Source organism: Lichenostomus cassidix, chromosome 3 (assembly GCF_008360975.1).
Source record: "Lichenostomus cassidix isolate B80296 chromosome 3, HeHo_3.0, whole genome shotgun sequence".
Classification (NCBI taxonomy): domain Eukaryota; kingdom Metazoa; phylum Chordata; class Aves; order Passeriformes; family Meliphagidae; genus Lichenostomus; species Lichenostomus cassidix.
In genome coordinates this window covers 65,103,090-65,127,037 of record NC_139483.1, presented here as the reverse complement: position 1 = coordinate 65,127,037, position 23,948 = coordinate 65,103,090, and the positions used below count along the sequence as shown (strand labels likewise).

Here is a 23,948-nt window from a genome sequence, read left to right as displayed (position 1 = left end):
AAACAAAAGGCTCTCTTTGAACAAAGAACTTCTGGTAGGAGAAAAGCCCCATACAGTAGATATTTCTAACATGAGGTATGTTGAAACATGGGAATCACAACTATTGCAAACATGCATTTTACACATCCCGATTATTGATGAAATACATCATTCAAACACAGAGAAAAAGATGCCTGGCATTTTAATTCCAAGCATTCTGAAATGATAAGAGATCTTCAATATATATCTTAGATAGACCTCTTGATCTGTTATTGGTTTGCACTTTTATGGACATATAGAAATGCATTAAAAAAATCAAAACAAAAAAGAAAAGGCCAATCTATATTAAAAAGTTAATATAATAAAAGACTACTACTCCAGTAGTGTTAGCATATCACCCAATCATGGTCCCATCTGCTCTCATATATTTTCTGGGTTTGTTGCTTCCTCATGGATTGGAGAGGTATCATTGTTCTCTCATAGCATACATGCATACACAAACTCCCCCTCCCCCAGAATTTCTTATTTCGTAAAGTGGTGCTCTCAATTTTTTTTTTCATCTGGGCTTTTTTTTTAAGAAAATCTGTTCTTTGGTTTTGGTTTTAAAAGGAAGAAATTTTTTTGAGTGAGTCCTATTCTGGAAATGAGCATTTGAAAGGCTAGTATGTTCCTTCAGGAGATTTATATCTATTTGAAAGAAACCAGTCATCTTCTTCACCTTGCTCTTTCATTTCCCCTTTGAGGTCTTCATACCTGTATAGCAGAATTTCAAGCTGAAGAGCAAAAATGAGTTAATGTCCTAACATTCAGTTGAACTTCAGTTCTGAACTGCAAAAATGGAGTCATGATAACCTGTTTCCTCTTCAGGATATATGAAAATTAATAATTACATTAGTGACTTTCATAAACCACAAGAATGAGCACTGAAAAATTCCGATGAAAACATCAGGATTTCTATTTTCAAAATAAGACTATAACAGCATGAAGTGAACAAGGCATGGGCTCATTCAGTAAACAACAAAAAGAAAAAAAACCCTGTAATTGAAGCACTGCTCATTATGGGCTAGAGAGCCCATTCTAATCATCATACCAAATGAGTCAAGATTCCTTCAGAAAAACTACTGCACACTCATGTCATTGAAGTCTGAATCATAATGCACCCTTATAAGGGGGCAGAAAACAAAGTGCTCTGGTTGTGACGTTTCCTAACAGTTGGGCTCTTGGTTTCAAAACATTTCTGGTAATTTTAAGTGTTTGCCATTTGTTATATGGCTGCTTACTTGCTACAGCTTGGTTAAAAAGCAAGTTACTGGTTTGACATCCTGATCCCTGATTTTCATTTCTTCTCATTTTGGATGACTAAATAAGGTTTCTCAAACTGCACATCTGAAAGCAGTGGCTATTTTTAAAATTGTTCTCCTTTTATATAGACAAGCTGTTAGTGCAACCAACAATTATATACATTCCCCATCATTGTAAGATTGTATAAGATTATATAATACAAAAAGGATTATTAAGAGAGCCAAAATTAGTATACTAATGATTCAGTTTGACAGTTTCATTATGTATAATGTGGATAAAACTGAGAACTCTTTTAAATTACTCCTGCCATGTTCTGAACAAGGCCACTAAACCAACTTAGAATAAACTAGCTTATGGTTTTTGTGTAGTAAATTTATCATAATGGTGCATATGTACACAGCCATATATTTTTCCTTTTATACCAAATGTTCAGGACATTATTTTGATCTAATTATATTTCATCTAATTATAGTTCATCATGGTTAAAATATCAAATTTAATAGTATGTCATGGATTAACAGAATAATTTGATTTCTACACTGTTAATTAGAACTTACATTTACATGATTATGGAAAGTTATATATGAATTACAAAATTAATACTTAATGTCTAAAAAAACCCTCTGCCTGTTTCTGAGAGGATCTATAGACAAATGAAATTATTAAAATATATATTTAGGCATTTAAGGTCAGCTAATGGGTTTATTGGGGAGCTATGATCTACTATAGACATCATAAAAGTAAAAAAATAGTCAATAAGAAATTAGCTACTCCTGGTTAACAAACTCAAAACATAAACTTGGGGCATTTCAGGGATTCTCTGGCTGATTAGGTGAGTTGCCTTTCTGTTTTGGCACACATCCACTGCCACTGAGACAGGAATGTCCCGCATTCCCCAGGTGCACCCACTCTGCAGTCTGGACAGAAGTAGGAGCAGGAGTGTCTGGATGTGTGCAGGACAAACCTGCTTCCAGGCTCTGTGGAGCAAAGCCAAGCATGTCTCATCACTCCATCAACTTACAGGTGGGAAGGACTTGACAGCTAAAGAATAAAGGTGTGTTTTGGATTTCCTGGGGTGGACAAGCAAACACAGCCATTCCAAACCAGAAGAAGATGTCAATAACCCCATGGAAATGGACTATTCTGGATTGCTGCAGACCTATAGCAGACGAGTTTCTGCTGTCACCCTCTGAAGATGTGGCTGCTGGTGGTTGGGTAGATAAGTTATTCCATGCTGTAGGGCTGGGTGACCTGTGCTGCCCTGCAGTTATATCTGCCCTCAATATTTGGCCAGGAGGAGATCCTTCACCTGCAGCTTCTGAGCTGTAAAGATTATCAGCATCCCTACCTTAAATGCAGCTAGTACACACTTCTCATGCCAGAAAGGGTGAGCATGCCAAAAACATAATGGTGACAGTCACTTTGCAGGCTGCAGTCAGTCATAGGGGCAGTGGCATATGACATTATGAACTGTACAGAAATGTGCATAATACTGAAGAGATCCAGCATTCATCTGGATGAACAAACAGGGATTTAGATCCTTCCCAGTGACATAATCATCAGCCCTGTATGCAGATACAGTACATGAAACAATGAAGTCCAGCAATTATTATAGTGGGTGAAGAAAATCAGAAAGGGAAAGAAAGTATATTTTATGCATTTTTATTTGTTAATTCATGGCAGGTTGCACATCTGTGGTAAATAACAGCCCTCTAACAAGTTGAGTGACACAGTGTGTAGCTGACCGGAAGAAAGCTCCACGTTGTGGAAATGTTTGGATTTGGATCATTTTAGAGTACTTTGACACATCACAAAAGCAATTTCCTGTCCTTTCCTGCTTATTTTTTCCTTCACAAATTCAAGTACCAACTCACTATGCAAATTTATCTGCTGCCAAGATTTAGCAGAAATATCAGTTACTTGCGTACAATTGCAGAAGGGTTATAAATATGCAAAGGAAATTCAAGTACAAAGGTTTGCAAAACAAGGAAGGACTCAACTGGACTCTTGGCTGTCATGACCTTTTTCTGAGTTTAAAACCTCAGATAAACAATCTAGTATAAACAACAGCAAAAGAATAAGAAACATATCAAATTTCCTAGTCCTTTTATTCTTTTATTTCCTTTTTTTTCTTTTCTCTCTTTTTGTTTTTTTTTTTAGCGACAGGATATTTAATATCAATAGAAAGAAAAAATCACTTCCATTAGGATTATATGCTTTTTCTACTATTGCACTCGACTTCTCTGAATTCCTCCCAGGAAAGAAAACTCAAGAAAGAGTAAGATGAAAATATAATACAGTTAAAAAATTAAAAATTAAGAGTCATCTGGTTTGGGTCTTATTAGCACAAAATTTTTGTCATTTAAATAGTACTGGTTCAAACTCACCATCACTCCAGGTAATCTTGGCATTATATTACACTTTCAGAAACCCTAGGATGATAGAAAAACAGGCAACAGGTGGAAAAATATGTAAATAAGACTTTTCATCATGTACTGACTGAACCAAATATCAAAGCCTGGATAGGGCTAATTAGCTACCAAGGCAGCTGTTGAAAATTTGTCCTACCTGAGAATCTCAAAGGGATTCCTACACTGCAGTCGTGCTGGGATCCCAGCTCATGGCACACACACCGGATCACCTACAGGAGAGTCGTCACCGCAGAGAGCCTGATGTTTTCCCATGTTTTCACACCAGGTGAGACCAATCTCAGATCACAGATGCCAGGGGCAATGGTCAGAGGGGGGCTTGTCATCAGAGTTAGTTTAGTTACTGCTGTAGGGGATAGTACAGTCTCAAGCTGGGTTTACTGGCTGGTTATGCATTAAAACTCCCTCCCTGTTATGCCACGGGTTTTTTTGAGAAAGTAGCAAAAATGATGCAGCTTTCACTAGCGTGTTGCAGATCTGGTTCCTTTTCCTCTGCCTCTCTTTCAATCCAGACCCAAACTCTACTTGGTAAATCATGCTTAGCCAGTTGGCACCTGCAGGTCCAGCCAGCCATACAACCTATCTTGAATGAATAGAATCACTGCTTTTCCTTTGAGTTGACACCCTGCCCTTTTTCTGGCATCCTTAGAGCCTTTCCACACTTTCCCTCAAATATACATGTTCATATTTACGTCACAGAGAAGGATGTCCACCGAGGGTCTTTCCACATGACCACAAATGTTCAGATTGTCCCAAAAACTTATAAAGTAGCTTATACATCTTGCCCTAGATTTCACCTTTACTTCTATATGGAAATTAGGTGCCGAAATAGAATATATACCTGTGCGTGAAATGGTTTATATATGTAAAGAAAGGAAAAGACTGAAATATGAGACTAAACATTTAATTTCACATAAGAATGTTCACAGTGGAAGAGCCAATGGACATGCTCCTGTGAAAATCACAGATGTGATAATCTCCTGAATACACCACCAATTAATTAAAAAAAGAAACTATTTTTTATAAGTTCACAGTGAAAAGCACCTTGTGCACATACAGTTTGGAGAGCTTCACCCTTCCTCCTGTTCATATCTTACACCAAACATTGTGATAGGATTTGGTAATCTGTAGAATAATTAAACTAAAATATAAAATTAATTTAAAAAATGAGATTCTGGAATATGGCAGATAAAACAACTGTAACGGTTTCTGCAATAGTTTTTTTAATATATTTTATTAATTAATAACATACTTATTTCTCTGAAAAGAATGCAGCAAATATTGTTTTTCTAGGATATCGTTTTTCTTAGCTCATATACTATTGAGTCATAGATATAGTTCTGGAAAATTACATGAATGTACTAGGGAAATATCCTGGGTGTGAAAGAAATTCAGAGATGATACTGGAAGTCAAGCTATGATTTTATGAATTTTTATCACTAGGAAAAGTATTTAAATGATGGGATACCAATTCTTTTTGGAATCTTTCCTCATTTAAATTATCTACAAGCCATATTTCTTCAGAAAGTCTCCTGTACCACAGAAGTTTTTTCTTAATTAACTAGAAAAAAGTGGGGTGGCTTAGTTTTGTAGCGGGGTTCAGGCAGTAAGAAATGGAGTGAGAATTCTTGCACATCACAAAGGCGAATTCAGACCCAGTGTAGATACAAAGAGTTTTGCAGTATGACTATTCACACCTAAAATTAGACTATGTCAAATAATAAAATTCAAGTGCCAATCACTTTCTCAAAAAAAAAAGCAAAAGAAAAGGAAAAAAAAAAAAAGAAAAATCTTAACTCTTGGGGTTTTTTTAAAGTTTTCTTTGTCATGGCCACAGCTAGAGCGTCCACCTTGTCCTCACCCCCCCCCCTAATTTTCTACTTTTATTTAAAAATAAAAGATAGAACCTTCAGAAAACCACCAGAGAAATGCCATGCCAGGTTCCAATAAAAAATAAAATGTGCTGACACAGATTTTAAGGTCAGGAAGAGAAATATGATAATTCAGTCTGACCTTTTTCAAAACACAGAACACAGAAAATTGGGAGGTAATATTTGCAATAAGTTACTTTTATTAAGTTTACAGTTTTGCCCAATGACAGCTTAAGTTTTCTCTTACAAGTTTTAGTAGGATTTTTCCACGGTTATCTGGAAACATTTTCAAGGAAAACTTGAAGGTAACAAGAGAAAAAAGGATTTCTTAGTTGGAAATATGCTGAGTGTGTACTACACAATGTCATTTGACTGACTGTATCAGATATAGACTCTCCTATTTTCTGTAAGCAATCCACAGGATAGCATTCTTCTACAATGAAAAGCTGAAATGTGCATTAGGACACCCTTCACGCCAAATACAGAGGACAAGTGATCTTTTTCATTCCTTTGAATGCTCAGTATATTCCAAATAATTACCAAAAATATAGAGAGACCTACATTTATTTATAAATTTAGAAAAAAATCTTTTCACTATATGCTTTTTGAAAAGCTGGAGCTCAGTCAAATGTCACCAGAATGAATACATTTTAAGAAAAATATATTTGTGTGACAGCTTTGGATTTAACTTTTTCGGTTTTTCAGCTCTGGAATTTCAGTTTTCACGGGCATTAAAATGTTCAAATTTTAATGCTTTTTAATGATCTACATGACTGTGGAGTTTTTCTCAGGGGTAAAAAGGGAAACTCTTTTCCTTGACCTTTCCAAGTAGGCTGATCCTGGAAATTTCTGTTTAGGGACATTTTCAGAAACTTACAACCCCTTCAAAACCATGTTTGGATTCTTCAGTGTTATTAAACATAGCTCAGGTAGTTAGACCTTCGCCCGTGGTTATATTTGTAGGGCAGGTGACACCAAGAGGTGACATCACAGGCAGTGTTCCTGCTCTCTGTGTTCATACACAAAGCCTCCAGCTTTGGCTATGCCAGGCCCTGTGCAAAGGGATTCAGCTTCTTCCAGCAGTTTTTCCATAGAAGTAACTAAGGAGTTTGTTAACTACAGGGTCGCTTTTTATCACAAAGCTGCCACCTAAGAATGAGGTAGGAGCTCAGAGCTGGGTCTCTCCCAGAGACAGTGCTGGATGTTTTTTGGCCAGGAGAGATATATATTGATTCAGGAACAAGCTACACCTGGGGTGGATCTAGATTATCTGTCACTCAGCTACTTCAAGCTAGGGATGCAACTTCTCCAAATATTTGTAACTCTTCATAAGCAACAGTCACATCAGTGTGCATTTCCCCTGTCTGCTTTCATGTGCAAGAGCTGTATACTTTATACCCCATGACACGTTATATAAAGTTTGAGAGGACTTGAGTTAATTAAAAAAGGTAGTCATGATCTGTTAGGTTTATTATGAAACCTTTAGAGTGACAATGCAAAATCATTCTGCAGGAATCCCAAGACCTCCACACAAATGAACTCAGTTGATAATATTTATTGACAGAACACTGGTATAATCTCATTAATATTTGCAAATTTCAATTACAGGGAGGGCATGAGCCTATTTAAGTAGTCACAGTTTTCCATTATGATTGGAACAAACACCAATTTATTAATTCCTCTTCTAATTTTGAAAAAGGTGAAAGTGTGATGCTGCTAAGAATGATATATGATGAAGTAAATTATTTTTGCATAGATGTAATGTTATTTTCTTCCTGTGACATTGAAATTCTGTGTCAAATTCTGGGAGAGAGGAAAGGATAAGAAAGCATAGGTCATTCCTCATAAAATTAAAAATTGACATGGATCACTGGCATTATGACAGCAAGTAATACAGTATTTTGTTATTCAAGACCTTAATCTGTTGGATAAAAATCACAATTGCAGTTCACAAAATAGTAGGGGTAACTGTGTATTTCCCAAGAGGAAGTGAAAGGCAATGAAATTACATTTTGATCCTCTTTTTTTCCTTTTTCAGCAAAGATTTTCTCAAAATGAGAAAATAGACTACTAATCAAGCAGAATAGTTTGACAGTGAGACTCTGTCCTCCTAAGGACCCCAACCAAAATTTTTGATAGAGGAGTCTTCCAAAGCATTAGAAGACAGGGATTTTGTGATATATCTTTACGTCTTCTATACACCTGTATGCTTATAGACATTAACAGGACAATTTTTTAATTAAAGTAATGGTTCATTTGTGGTTTATTTCCTCCTGATTTGTTTTGTGAATAATATAAAGCATTATAATTTCTTTCTTATCTGTGTTATTTGGAAAATATTTCTAGCTAAAGGCTCCAGTGTAGAATCAGAACCATTGTCTACCTCAACAAACAGAGTCGCCCAGTTCATATGGAGGCAATGATGTTAGACTAGGACAAGGATAAAATAAACCCTCTGAAGCAAACTGTGCCCTCCTTCTACCCAAAGAGCAGAACTGGTGTGTTTATGCATCACACATCTAACACAAAAGCAACCATTCAGCCCCAGAAAGAATAGCTTGCAGATGTCACTGCCAGGCACAGTTTGCCGTCAATCTAAAAATAAGATACACGATCTCAAAAGGAGCTGAAGAAGCATTCTAGAAACTCTTTGCTAACTAGCAAAGGGCTGGACACATGGCAGAGTGAACAAGCCTTTTCCAAAACCGGGTACATGAGAAGTTGTTAAACATTCTTCCTAGAGCCTGTTGGAGCTCTCAGAAAAGACTGTGACTTATCTGTCACAGCCAAAGAATTACTTTTCTTCACAGTCCAGGTATACAGCATGCTGCAGAGCTCACTGTAGCTGCCATCCTAGGCTTTTTACTTCATTCTGCTCCTGGAAGTACAACAGTGAAACACATCTGCTTTGGCATCCTTCATTAGATGTGACAAAAAAAAAAAAAAGAAAAACCTAAAAAACCCCCTGAGGTTGGAACCACAGCCTCATCACCTATCATGGAAGATGTCACTCTGTCTCATCAGGGTGCACAGTGTGAATGGATCTGGACTCATAGTTCCTTGGAGGGAAGATGAATATGTTTGGTGGCAGCTGGTAGAACAAGGAATATATTGAGCTCATCCTTCCTTTCCCTCTGGCTCAGAAAGACCTCCCAAAGGAGAACAGCTCCAGTCAAGCTGAGTAAGAAGATGTGCTGTGAAATGGGAAGTGTTTACAGCTTTTTGAAATCTGATTTCAATACAGAGAATATAGAACACTTAGCATGTCTCTAAGGCTGCAAGAAAGAGAGGGTTCTGATAAATCAGAAAGGTACACTTGCACAAGGCCTTGCTAAAAACTACCTCTGCGTAGCCCTTATCCTTAATGATCAGGCAGAACAGATGGCTAACGGGTTTCAGTGCCTGCCTGGAAGCAGTGGGGTTTATTTTGTGCCCAAAATCTGGTCCCATTCCATGGCTGGATGCCCACTGCAATCTGCACTCTGGAAAGAGTCTGAGGGCAGGGTCAGATCAGAGGAGATAAGGTGGTAGAGGACCAGGGAAGGAGCCCAATGAGCTGAGCTGGACAAGTTCAACTCAGCAGGTTCGATTCTGCAATAGAAGAGGCCACAGCAGAAGAAGAAGCTGTAAAATGCAAGCTGGGGGATATGATGAGAGTCAGTAACAATTCAAGTAGATCACTGGGACAAGCAACAAATGCTGAATGAGTGAAATATGAAATACTTACATAAACATTTCCAAAGGCAAAGAGGTGGTAATCTTATTTTTTCTTTACATACATGTAAGGGAACGGATTAAGAAATGCCATTGGTTGGAAGAAGAGACCTCTATCTTTCACTTTGCCTATTTTCAGACTATAAAAGAGTCACTTCCTATATAGGTTTCAAAATAATCCCACATATTTGAATAGGCAGTCAACTACAAAACCAGCAATGCAGAACAGTTAATTCCGATGCAAATATTAACAATTACAGCTACACAGGACTCATACAGTTAGCACTGTAGGAACAGATACTCAGATAATGAAAACTAAAATAACTGCTGGTATCCATAAATTCAGAGATTCTTACCCTACATTTTTATAAAATTCAGTCTGTATATCAGTGTGCTAACTGAACTGAGCTTAAAATTCTGTGTGCAGTCTTTAAGATAATTTTTGAAAAGGGTAGCCTTCTGAGGATAGTTATTTAAAATTCAGAAGGCTGCCCAGAATATCAGAGTAAGTTCAGCATTAGTGTAATTTTTCAACCTGACCCCAGAGGCCTACGAGCTAAAATGCCAGCAGATTAAAATGCCTTTTAAGAGCCATACTGCACTAAGTGTATGTATGACAGAGTTATACTTTGAGTTATAAGCAGACAGTATCACTTTGGAGGTGGTAGCTGCCGCAGTCAGGCAAGGAGAATTTTGCTGTAGCATGTGTCAAACAGTTGCAGGATCAGGCTAATTGAGAGGTCTCCATCACTGTAACAGCAGCTTTGAGGTTAGTTCAGGGAGTGGGGGTCAGAGTCTGGCCTGCACCCTGCTGAAAGCAGTCAAGAGGAAGGCACAATTTTGGCCAGAGTAACATCTGTTTTTTCACAGTTTATAGGAAGCTATTGGCACCAGTACCACATTGTCACCAAATGTGTCATGATCTTTTCCCTGAATGTCTCAGCCTAACATCTGTTCGAAGTACCTTTGTAAAATGGACTGAAATGTTTAATAGGCAATTTATTGCCACAAAATACAATGTTTTGATATTGAGGGAGTCTGCAAATTGATTTGAAAAGCTGGATCATAATTTGTAGCTTTTTCCAAGAAACAGGCTGGAGGAAAAAGTCTCATCTTTGAAAGAAAGGCACCTCAAGAAATCACAAACCTGTGGTTAATTCTTTGTCTGACCCAGATTTGAGACTGGCTACTAGTTCACTATCCATTGGCAATTACTTGGTATGAATCCCTCTTTTTCTGGACTGCATGAGTTGTATTCATCAACTGAGAGCTACCATCCCTGCAGACCAAACTGAAGGGAAAGGAGATATAAAGGAAGAGGCACCAGAGGCATTACAGCAGGATGCAAGGAGCAGGATGCTCTTTAGATCATGAATTACAGTTGTAGTTAGTAGACGTGCTTCAGACACACACCAAAGAAGCTCCAGGCCAGCTTTAGATCTACTTACTTAACTATTCCTTTTTAAGTTTCAGTGGTAAATAACTTAAACCTTTTTGAACACTCTCAGATCTCCTTAATCATTATATACCATACCAAGTGAAAAAATCTCGTTTATATTTAGGTGAGAGTGTGTACAATACATGTTAAAGTATAAATTAGAAATCAATATGCAGACATATATAATGAATAATCATATAGTACCTCTCTCAATTTTTTATGAGGTATCTTTCAATATCTGCTCCTACCCTATTGTTTCTAAATATATTCATGGAGTTGCATGCTACACATAATTTTCCAAGCATGAAGAATTTTAGGGAACTCAGTGATTTCACTAAAGCAAAGTAAGTGACTTATATATCATCTCCATTTCCAAAAGCTAAGCTAAAAATCCTGGTATGCTTCGTTAAGTTTCGATATTCTAAAAAATCTTCACTTCTTCGTTGGTCAAGCCTAATAGCTTTTATTGAATAATGAAACTGATATTTGACTATTGCCTATTTATCAGATTCAGATCCAGGGTTTTTTTGGGTTGGGTACATCAAGTTCATTATACATGTGCTTATGCAATAATTAAATCAGACTCCTTGAAACTCAGCTAAAAGCATCACTTAGAGAAAGAAATGGCTAAAATATTTAGATTTGCTCTTTCTTCCAATTTGAAACCTCCAGAGGTATTAAATGCAGCCTGCTGAAACCCTAACTGGAAGTAATGTCCAGAGAAGGCACTGGGACCTCATGACCTTCCCCTTGAGATTAACTCGTACCACACTCCTGGGGTCACAGCATTTGGAGGGAATTATTTTACCATTGGTGGGAAATTATTAGCTCTCTGCTAGGTAACTTTCCCCCAAGAGCACTTTAATTTACATATGCACCTCATGAGCCACAACACTGATATTGTAAGACTATGCTGAGAAGTAGAATCTCTTCTAGGCAGCACTTCAATATATCCACACCCAGACCAACATTCACCATTTTTGAATTTATGCTATCCTCCATCAGTGGAAGAATAATGAAACCTTACAAAGACTCACTAATAAAAGATAAAGAAAGATTAGAAAATACAACTTGTAGATGTTGCAAAAGATGCACAGTGATGTTAAATACCAAGAAATAAAAACTTATTATGAGTGACTATAAATTAAATGTATTTTTCCCCCACAACTAAGTTATTTTTCTTATACAATTATCCCACTGTCATACAACTACATATTAAAACTGTATCCAACTATCCTGTGTAAGAATAATTTCCAGCTAGCTTAAAGGTGTGTATTTTAAAGCTTATTGGACTTTGATTTCTGAGACCCCACCATAAAAGTTTTGTCATTGTTTTTGTTTTCCCAACACATAGAATACTGATAGTCACCAAATAAGGATTTTTGTCTCCTTTTGCCTTCTTGGCAAAAATTAGGAATGCATCTGTGAAAAGAGGTGGTAGTACCCTCTGTTATTTGTACCTCTGAAAAAACAGATTTTTCAATAGTATATAAATTTCTGAAAACAAATGCACTGTAAATAGATAATATCTTTCCTATAGCAGCAATTTCTGGATAAACTGATGCCAGCATTTGATAAAAAATAAAAGTAATACAGAAAAGTATGCAGAAAAGTAGCCAACCTTTCCCAAAACATTTTACCATATTCAAATTTTCCCCTGCTTTCAGAATATTATTGCATATACTACAGTTAATGACTGGTTACAAACAAATATTAAGCCCCTTTTACACTATTTGTAAAAATATCATGCTGTGCTGTAGTAGCACCACTTAAATCAACTGAGTTCATTCCTAACAAAAGCGAATAAACAGCATCTATGTGTTTGGAGTCACACTGACCTAAATAATACTATGACTACATCCATGGAAATGAGTTAAATAATGGTAGGGCATGAATTCATGCCCTGGGACTATTTTGTTTCTAGAACATAAAATCTCATGGCAGTCCCTGACACTCTTTTGATCTTGGCTACTTGACCAGCTGTCTCCCAAGGGTTTCCTGGGCACAGCTAGGGCACTAGCCCAGCTCTGGGGCTTTTCCCAAGAGGCAGACTAGATGCAGCCTGTGCTTCGGAGGCTAAGGGAGCTTAACCATATGGAAGTGGCCGTGCTTAGCTGGCCTCCAGGCTAGAGGGAGGCCTTGCATCATTCAATTTATTCATAAAAATTATAGGCAGGGAGCAGAAATGCAGCTGTAATAGAAACAAACAAACATGTAAACAACAAACATTCCCAATTAGTCTCCCAACAGTAAACACTCCCAATTAATCTCTCATAATTACTGGAATAAAAGAGACAAACCCTGACAAATCTGTTCTCTTGTGTCCCTGGGGGATAAACAGAAGTGAGTGGCCAGCTTCTGTCTACCAGCGTGCCGGGGATTTGCGCTGCCTCTCCATGCTGTGCTTTCCATATTGACCCGGCGCTCCGGCGCAGATCCGCAGCCGGCTCTGGAGGCAGCTGTCTCGCCCATCAGCACCACTTACTGATACGTGTCAGCTCACATGAACAACACCGATGCAACTTCAGGTACTCAAAAACTACACTAAGGAAAGTAGATTTCTTCCCAGCTGCACGCTAAGCTTTCACCTACATTTTAAACATACATCCTGAGCCTATATGTGGTTCAGCTGTAGGGCATTTTCCTCTTAAAAGTTTAAAAAACCCCACAATTTCCCACTCACTATTTACCATATTTATGTCAAAGATACACTTCTTTTCCTCTTTCTTTCTCTTCTCACCTAAACTCTTCTTCAGTGTATGAGCTGTATTCAGGAATAAAATAATCAACCTTCCACCAAGCATGTACTTCTTAAAGAAAGCACCTGGTTACCTTTCTAACTTCCACTTTATCCATTAGACTAAAACCATGATCTACTCGATGTTATGCCTGCTCAGAAATGGGGCAGGAATTGATATCCCCATCAGGAAAAATGTTTGGAGCTTTTGAAATACTTTTTTTGGAAGTTTAAAAAGGAAGTTTAAAATATTCAAAGTCTTGGAGGAAAAACATTTTAATTAGGGACAGATCAAGAATCTTGTATCAATATTTTGGGGTCTTCTTTCAGTTTTTTATTTTTTCTTATTTTCACAAGAAAATCACCTTATAAATTAAAAAAAGGAAAAATATATCTTTTAATTATATATGACCATAGTGCACAGAAAACATGAAAATATGTCTTTTATACAGACAGCTTTGTTTTGGATGAACTTATATGTCTGAAAAACATAAATTTGAAAGAATTTTGTTTTACTTGAGACCTGACTGAACTATCTTCAAAGACAAGCCTTTTCTAATAAAAATTATTGATCCATCTGAATTGACATTAGAAAAACTGATTTTTTAAATTTAATACAGATTATTTCAAGGTGATGAATGACAAAGAAACTTTTTTCAGATATATTTGCTTGGGTAAAAGAGAAATTGTTTGAAAATTTAGAAAACATTTTTATCCTTTTCTCATCTTTCTCCTCTTTTTCTCATTGAAATTCTTTCCTGCTTCCACCAAAAAAAAAAAAAAAAGAAAAAGAATAGTGGAATATAAAAGAAAAAATTACACAATATCATTAAAGAAAAGTATATGCTCTTTGTTTCTGAAACAAACAAAGCAAAAATTTCCAGTTTGCTTTGTTACAGAAGAAGAAAGATGACAAATTTTAATGATAGATAAATCTTTTCAACCCATTTTTGTTAAAGCAAACAATGTCTGTTCAGGGATAATGCTCATAAGCAAAGCTTCTGCCATGAAATTCATCCTTTGCTGTTTCTTGCTATTAAGTTATGTAAGGTGGAGGTATACAAAAACCTCTCTGAGGCATCTGCACCATAAATAGTCCCTTTGTTAGCCACCAGGAGGGAAGCAAAGGCAGTTACAGCACTGTAGGTCCAATACATAAGGGAGGAAAGAGCTGTTGCTTCACACTCGCCTAAATCTACCTCAGTAGCAGCCAGGAAAAAGTCCTGAAGGAACTGCTGGGAAAGCAATCACAGAAATGAAATGTGTTTTTAGGCACATCAGAATGAAGGCCTGAGTTTTCATTTTCTGTAGTTGCGCAATTTGACTTTTTGAAGCTCCTGTTTTTTGCCATACCTGAAGGACATGAATTTCATTCTTAATTCAGAAACCACTGAATACAGCATGCTGAAAGAGTAGCTAGCATTGCCAGTGGTAACCAGAATTTTTTGTATGCGAAACTGAGAATTTCTAGTCCCAGGACAATTTTTTCACTAGTTCTCCTCAAACCTTTTCCACTTCTGAGTGAAACTCTGTGGTTGGTAAAATGCTTATCAGTCATATTTTCTTTTTCAGAATTATTTGCCAAAAAGATTATAATAGATTATTTTATACAGATTGTGCATCACCACTCAGGAATGTAATTTTCCACCAGAAGACAAATAAAGACATGTTGTTTGACTATAGTGATAGACTCTACACTGACAGACCTTTTTCCTAGTGCAAGTCTGGTTTACTTTAGATTTGAAATTCATCCTTTTACAAGAGGCAGGAATGTGAAATATAACGAGGACGGATTTGCTGCCACTTCTGACATTATTTATACTTATACAGCACTTACAAAGGTGAGGACATGCAGCAGCAAATTATCTAAAATATTTTTCCTCAAATCTTAACTTCTGACATCATGCCAAAGTTAGCTCCACTCAATCCATTCAACTGTCTTTTTAGCATCAAAATTTTATAGGAAAAAATGGTATATCTATTTACTGTATTAAATAAAATGCTGTATTATATACTCTGCTGCTCTACTGTCATCTTCAGTTTTCCTAAAAGCTCTGCATTACATTCACAGATAATATTTCCTGTTTCTCCAATATAAGACGGTAGTTGATTTTTCAAGTCTTAACAGGAAGATCTTGACTGTAATTGTAAGTGACACTAGCCTGTAGTTGGCAAAATATCTTTCGGATTCATGTTTTTCAGGACATAACACTGGCTTCAGACACTGAAGTGAAGATTCATTCTGTTTTCTCCTTTTTAAGGATTTGAATTTTTTGGGGGGTTTTGTTTATTTGTTTGTGTGGTTGGTTGTTTTTTTTTCCGTTGTTGTTGATGTTGTTGTTGATTTTCTTTGGGGTTTTTTTGTTGGGGTTTTTTTTGGTTTTTGGTTTTTTTTTTTTTTTTCTTTGACAGCACTGCCTCTTACTTATAGCCTTGGGTTAAAACATTCTGCAGGAGAACCATTGGACCCTACTGTTTTACCTTCAGGAAACAATTTAACCACTCTCAGCTCTTTACTGTGTTATCAAATCTATCTCTGTAACTTCATGGTCAGACAGAAAGAACCATCAAATCCCTGCTGGGGTGGGGAAACCAGACAGTAACAAAGTAGGGCACTATACAGATTTCAAAATTAAAAGAAAGAAAGTATATATGTATGCACATGTATACACACAGATAATTGTGTATACAAATGCACACAAAATCTGTTAGGGCCATCTGGATTTCCAACATGGGAAATGGTTATTTTCTAGCTTTAGTCTTCTTTTGAGGCTCCCATCCTGTTGGTATGTCAGCTTTAGTTACTTCTCCCATGGCCAAAACGTTAGGTAACTCAACTTTCATAATTTTATTTTTAACCTCAGTTGCACTTCTTTTATGTTTTGCTACTGTCTTAGGGATCTTTCACAAAAGAGTGTACTTTTTCCTCTCTTGGAAAAATACCAAACTAACAACATAACACATCCTTATATATTTCTTACTTCATTTTGCTCTGTTCCACTATTTCCAAATTTGTTTCTAGGTTCATTCAGGGTTTTGACAAACTCATTTGTGTCTTCATACCTGGGGAAAATCATGCCTTTTATGAGAGTAAGAGGAAGAATAAAACCAAACCTGTCTGCACAGAATCCAGGAAGCAGTGTAAATCCATTTCCATTGATGTAAACTGACTTGTCTCTCATGAGATGCCAGTTTTCTAAGGCTGTCTTCATGGTAGCAATGTCAGGTTGCAAAGGGAGGTTTTGATGTAGGTTGAATGTCCATCAACAGCTGCAGAAAGTTTACATGTTGCTGAGCAAGCTTAAACACTTGTAGAGGACAAATCCCTTATTTGTTGTCTCATTTTTCACTTAATTCTACATGGGATTAATTCATTCATATTAATGTTGTATTTGCATAATTTAAAAGAAAAATAGCATGTATATATGTATTGTAAATCAGTTTATTAAGTCCTTTTACCAAAAATTTTTGGCAATTCACAGATATTTTCTAATATTTTCTGCTGTAATGTAAAATCCAGTCATCCCTTGGTAGACTCTGAATATGTGTCTGCTATAATACAGTCTAATAGCTTTATTTATGACAGTCCTTTGGAGACTCCAGCAACTGTGTGCAGTCAAAATTGTTCAAGCCATTATAATACAAGATTGTATTACAGTGATTTGAATGGATAAAAGTTCTTTCATTTCCAAAAGAGAAATAAATTGTTAGACACTGTTCTGTAATGTATCAGGACAAATGTGTTCCTTTAGTCCCCCAGACACAGAGCTGTATTTTCTCAAGCAGCACTTTTGCAAAAAATAAAATGCATAAGGACTAAGAGTGCTAGTGCACAAAAAGTACAGGAAGTATCTACTTATTTATTTACTTATTTTGTAGCATGAAACATTGTATAACAACTCAGGTAGCTTAAAAATCCTTAAAAAATGTTTGGGGATATTCAACAGTTTTACCATGGAGGCATTCCTTCAATTTGTCTCCTTGAAAAATGTCTGAATCATACAGAATTGGCTATTAAACTCTACCTTGTGCAGTGTTAGTTCATTATTATATTTAAAGTTCACTTTGCAGTAGTCCTTCATTAGAAACATCATCCTTCACATCTTATCTACAAAAGTTCATTTTGACTAGAAATATGAAAGAGTACAGCTGTGTAACCCATTTTAAAACAGTTAATTGCTTCCAGTACTTCTAAAGTATACAAAACATTTAAAAAAAAGTAGAACTATTTAAAGATTTTTCCCCTGGAAGTTAAAGTTTTCTGAGGCTGACAAAATTTCATAACCACAGATTTAAACATTTGAATAAACTTGAGAAAATTATTACTTTTCATGCTTATTGATCACGAAAGTATCTTTGTTCAACAAAACGTGATTTGGTCCCTTTGAGGTCAGCACATGCTTAAAGACTAATATTTATTTAAGGGTTTTGCTGACGTGAATCTTTCTGCAATTACCATTTCCTCTGATAGTGTTAACAATGCACAGTAATGCTTATTTGTTCAGGAAGAAATTTTGTGCTTACAGACTTGTAATACTTGAGAGATAAAGAGAGAGTGGAGCTAACAGTATTTATACAACAGGACTAAAGTACCATTAAGTGCTACTGCAGGGCTGGACAAACCAAGAGCATAAATAACATAGAAAAACACAGTCTTGGTATTAAGTGGCATCTGGCCATTCACCTTTAAAGACTGAAATTGCTGTTCTTGACTTTTTTTTTTTTCTAAATTCACATGCATTAGTGTTCTGCACCCAAACTGAGCTAAACTAGTTTTTCTTGTATATCCATCTTTATTTCATTTAGACAATAGCATATAATTTCAGTCTGCATGCTTTTCTAAGGAAGATCAGATATTAAGGAAATGTCCTGGTTGCAGTAAGGGAAAATTGAACACACACACACACACACGTGAAAACAAAGCACCGTTGAGACTAGATACAGTCCAGTGATTGATATTTTAAGTTGCACGTGACATTCTTTCCTTGTTCTGTTGCACTGCATTTAGATATTGTGTGGCTCTCCAGACATGCTATGCATAATTTTACATACCATCTGCTTTACATGCCAGGTTCCATATGTACAATGTATAACCTAAAACCAATATTTTGATTGATTTGAGCTACAGTGGAGGCTTTTGTTCTTAAATTGTTGGATAGAATAATATAGTCCTAAATAAATTATCTGATGAATGTGTTCTAGGACTAACAAACAATAAAATTTACTTTGAAGATGTTCTTAAAGGTGTAATAATGACAAATTTTTGGTGACTTTCAAGAATCCCAGTAATGTTGCTTCCTAGATTCAAATACCAAGAGACCTGTAAATGCTTGCTACCATTCACTTAACAACCATAGCAATACAAGGGCATAAACATGTTTCAGAGTCAGGCAAGGGACAGCAAAAATAGTCTTGAAATATTCATCCGAATAAAGATGAACAGGATTTACTCCTCAAAACAGGATGAGGTTTATAAAGCTGCTAAAAGTGAGTAATGGTTATTCAGAATCATGTTCTGGAGTTTCTTGGTACTTCATTATCTGGCTTCATTCAACTCTGCTTTAAATACTTGAATCTTATATACTCTTCAGTTACAGGTAAGCCTAAAAAATCTAAATTTCTATTTTGGAGATGCTGAGCACAAGTACTGTCTGAATCTCCATATACACCTTTGAAGAAGAAGTACTGAAACACCAAAATCAGAAAAACCCACAGAATTTCAAACAATGGCTCTCAGACAAACCCAAAGATTTATTCAAATATATATCTTCATTTTTAGAACAGCTGACTCTCTTCATTTAAGAAAGAAAACAGCATTGATTTGGATCTTAAAAACAGCACCATCTTCACACCCTGCCATATCCCCCAATAAAAAAAATCCAAACCTCTTAATACTGAAATATTTTTCACACTTGGCTTGAAATGGAAGTATTATCAACAAAAATAGGTTGTGGCATTACAGTGTGTTAGGAAACAGCAGATAGAGTGAAGAATACAGGAAGCAACAAAGTAGCTCAAACAAAATTTTACTCCATGCAATGTCCCAGAAAATATGTACCCTTCCCTGACATATGTGGTGCACGATAAAAGAAACATTTGAATTCACAGAAAAATTGGAAAGAAACCTGCAATATGACACTTTAAGAATGAGGTGTCTGTCTTGCCTATGGACTTGCAAGGAGAGAAGAGATAATCAGTGAAGCATTTGTCCATTCTGCAGGGTTTTTTTTTTCCCACTGTAACATGAACATCTTAATCTGTTCACAGTTAAGCATTAGTGACACATTCAGTTCACTTCAATGACAATTCTACCAGATGCCTACAAATAAATCTGAACAAGAGATGCAGCACTTCAAACTTTGTTTTTATATTTGCCTGTTAAGACAAACTTGTACTTAAAAGGGAAACATTATTGGACCATAACTGAGAAAGGTTATTTTTCTTCTTGTATTGGGTTTTGTTAGTGGTGGGGGCTACAGGGATGCCTTCTGTGGGAAGCTGCCTGTGTCTGACAGAGCTGCTGCCAGCCAACTCCAAGACAGAGCTGCCGCTGGCCAGGGCTGAGCACCATCAGCAATGGTGGTGGCAGCACCTTTGGGATATCAGATCTTAGAAGGGAGAAAAAGATTCTGAACAGCAGTAACTGCAGTCAGGGAGAGGAGTGAGAATATGTGAGAGCAATAGCTCTGCAGACACCAAGGTCAGTGGAAAAGGAGGGGGAGGAAGTGCCAGAGCAGAGATTCCCCTGCAGCCCATGGAGTTTGATGGTGGAGCACAGATCCACCTGCAGCCCATGGAGGAGCACATACCAGAGCAGGTGGATGCTCAAAGGAGGCTGTGACTCCATGGGAAGCTCATGCTGGAGTAGGCTCCTGACAGGACCTGTGGCCCTGTGGAGAGAGGAGCCCACACCAGAGTAGTTTCCCCCTGTGGGGGACCCACACTGGAACAGTCTGCACCCGAAAGAATGCACCTCGTGGAAGGAACCCACACTGGAGCAGCTCATGAAGGACCACAGCCCATGGGAAGGACTTGCTGGAAAAGTTCATGGAGGACAGTCTCCCATGGGATGAGCACCACACCAAAGCAGAAGAAGAGTGTGAGGTATCCTCCTCCTGAGGAGGAAGGAGTGGCAGCGACAACATGTGATGAACTGGCTAGAACTCTCATTCCACATCCCTCTGCACCACTGGTGGGGAGGAGGCAGATAATTAGGGTGTGAAGTCAAGCCTTGGAAGAATAATGGAGAGGAGCACGGAGGAGATTGAGAGGGGAAGGGTGGCTGTTTAAGATTTAGCTTTTATTTCTTGTTTTCCTACTCTGGTAACAAATTAAACAAATTTCCCTAAGTTGAGTCTGTTCTGCACGTGACAATAACTGCTGAGTGATTCCCCTGTCCTTGTCTCAACCCACGAGCTTTTGGTTACATTTTCTCTTCCCTGTTCAGCTGAGGAGGAGAGTGATAACACAGCTCTGGTGAGTTCCTGGCATCCAGCCAGTGCCACCCCAACACACCTATCTGTGTAATAGTCAAATTGTTCATAGAGTAGGGACATATTGCTGATACCTGACAAATATTTGACCAAACTGAGCATGTGGGGGGGTTGGGTTTTTTTTCAAAACTCAGATTTGAAAAAAAAAAAAAACCCAAAAAAAACCCACACTCTCCTTTTTAAGGCATTCCAAGTAGTTTACAGTAGTTAGTCAGGTTAGAGAAATAAGTCTAGCTTTTGCCATTTGAATATCAATATTTGTACTTGGTGCTTCATTAAATATCTGACTGCTCCCAATCTAAATACTGCACTGAACAGAGGATGTTCTGTGAACTAGAACTTCCATTTGCTAATGGAATTTTTTTTGCATAAAATCTTCTTTGTAATCCATATGAATATGGGCATTTTAATTATTAATCAGAAGCATTCTTTCTTCTTTGTATCTGTGTTGTGAAAGAGTTGGATAAAATGGGATAAAAAATTAATGTACATTTAGATTTTTACCCTCTCTAGAGGGAGGGTGTTCATGAGTTAAATGCTTATGCAACACCTTTCCTTACAAACTGTACTACAGTTCTCTTGTTACTTCTCTATTGAGCCTTTCTGGGCCTGATCCACAGGCCACTGAAGTCAATGGGAGCTCATCTAATTGTCTCAGGGGTCTCCCTCTGCTTCCAACTTTTCAGTGAGAAAAAGATATACAGCACTGGAAAAGTGTGAGTTACTAAGTAATATGTTATAATGCCTGTGGGTAAAACAATGAGATTCAGCCCACTTCATATCCAACACATCAAGAAATCATTCCAGTATTTCTCCAGTGCAAAGTGGAAATGAAAATCTAGAAAACATTTCTGACACAGTGCTGCTAAAACTCTTTAGTTAAAAAACTGGCTTCTAAAATGAAGTTTCCTTTATATATCTCTCTCATTTTGCCATCTCCACCTTCTGCCCAGTCCCTTTCATTCTGTATTGACCATAACTGCCTCCCTCTGAAGTCAGTTGGGAGTTTTGCCATTGACTTCAATAGCAGAGTTATCATACCCAGGATGCAAAACACAGTGAGATCATTGTCAAAGTACGCACAGTAAAAGTAAGAAAAAAATATTTCAATGATTTACCAAAGTCCACTTAAAAATAACCATCAACTGTGAGCTTTTATATGTGTTTCCCACAAATCGCACCAGGCGGTCTGGAACAAAAAGCCCCTTGCCCCGTGTCCCTGGCATTCGGCAGCCGGAGCTCAGCCCCTGGCTGAGCGGAGTTCGCCGTGCGCAAACCCGAGCTGAGCAGAGCCACCCGCTAATTGATCCAAACATTTTGCAAACATTACGCTTCCCCAAGGGACAAGCATTTCCCCCCCGGAGCCCTCTGCAGCGCGGGAGGACAGGGTGTGCAGGAGGGGGAGCGGGCAGGGGAGCCGCGGACACCCTCTCGCTGCGGTGCCGGGGCACCGGCTGGGGCTCCGCTCTGCTCCCCGCGCCCCGCTGCGCAGCACCTGGGTGCTCCTCTCCCCAGGTGAGGAGCCCGGCGGAGCTGCCTCTCTGTCCGATCGGAGGCACCCCGGCGCCCGAAGCACCGGACCGCGCTGGCAGCCCCTAGGGACGCGGCCAAAACCGAGGAGTAGCAGCGGACTGCCCCCGGGACGTACCGGGGACACCTTGCCCTCCGCGCCCCGGTCCCGCACGGCGCGGAGCAGAGCCGCCAAGGAGGGAGCCCCAAGCGCGGCGGGGCACCCTCCACACCTTACCCGTCCCCGGGGGACCCCGGCGAGGAGAGGAGCCCCGTACTCACCGCGGTGCTGCAGGCAGCAACCCGCAGCGCAGTCGAAGCGCCCCCGCCCCGGCCGGTGCCCGCTGCGGTGCACAGACCCCGTCCCTCGCCGCCCACCTCCAAGCCCCGGCCGCGCAGCTAAAAGTCCTTCTGAGGAGCACCCGGCGAGCCCCGCCGCCTCCCGCCTCGGATCGCTGTCACCTCCCCTCCCCTCGCCCCCCCGCCCTGCGCCCCCCCGGCGGGCGGCAGCGATATAAGCAGTCCCTAAGCCCTCACATCACGCACCGGCAGAGGTGCCGGTCCTCGTCGCTACTTACCGGGCATCCTTCAGAGCGGCGGGCGGGCGGGCGGGTGCGAGGGAGGAGGAAGAGAGGGAGGGAGGGAAGGATGCAAGGAGGGAGGGAAGAGGGAGGGAGGGGGCTCCAGGCGGGCTGCGCGACGTTGCGCGGTGCTGTTCGGCAGCCTGGGCAGCTCAGCAGTCAGTGAGTGAGTGCCTCCGTGCGTGACGGCGTGTGCGTGTGTGCGCGGTGCTGGACACAAGCGAAGGGAGACTCAGGCACCGAAGGGCGGCGGGAAGCGGCAGGGGAGATCAGGGGGCGCAGCCAGCGCATGGCGGTGCCGCCAGGTGCGGCCCAGCGCGCCCCCAGCCCCGCGGCCCCCAGCGCCCCGCAGCCGCGGCGGGAGCTGCCGGGGAACGGCTTGGGGGAGGCGCGCATCCTCCCCGCTGCCACACGCGCCGCCGGGGGAATGGGGGGAGCGGGGGGAGGGATTAAAAATAACGGTAATAAAAAAAGCCCAATCACTAGGGCAGAAAAGGAAAAAACCGCAAAACTCTGTCTTTACTTCCCGGCTGAGGTTTGAGCCCCCCTCCCTAAAGCTGCGGTCCCGCGGCAGCGGCGCGCTCCGCCGCGCCGGGAGCCGTCACCGCCCGCGGTGCAGCACGGCAGAAGCTGCCGCTGCCGGTAGCGCCCAGCTGAGAGCCGGAGCCGCTCCCCGCGCACGGAGGAGCCTCCCTCTTTCCCTCCCTCCCTCCTTCCCTCCCTTTTTCCCTCCTTCCTTCCCTATCTCTCTCTCTCAGTCCGCTAAGGCGGGCAACGCAGGTGCTGCCGGCTCGCCCTGCGGCCGAGGGAAGAGCCGGGCAGGGCCCTCCGCCGGCGCTGGCTCCTCCGCGGGAAGCTGCCGGGCTCCCCCAGGCACTGGGGTGACGCTGGGAGG

General features: G+C 39.6%; 1 protein-coding gene across 4 annotated transcripts in view; it reads right to left on the bottom strand.

The window, feature by feature from the left end:
* The window catches only part of HS3ST5 (heparan sulfate-glucosamine 3-sulfotransferase 5), a 189,904-nt gene extending 166,229 nt beyond the window's left edge, over positions 1-23,675 (bottom strand). For 3 of the 4 annotated variants that reach the window (XM_085056130.1, XM_085056132.1, XM_085056133.1), the window contains exon 1: positions 23,051-23,675. The gene's annotated coding sequence lies outside the window, so the exon portion shown is untranslated. Of the gene's footprint in view, positions 1-22,754; positions 22,857-23,050 lie in introns of those variants that run through there. The other variant, XM_085056131.1, reaches the window with a different exon arrangement.
* Positions 23,676-23,948: the final 273 nt, after the last annotated feature.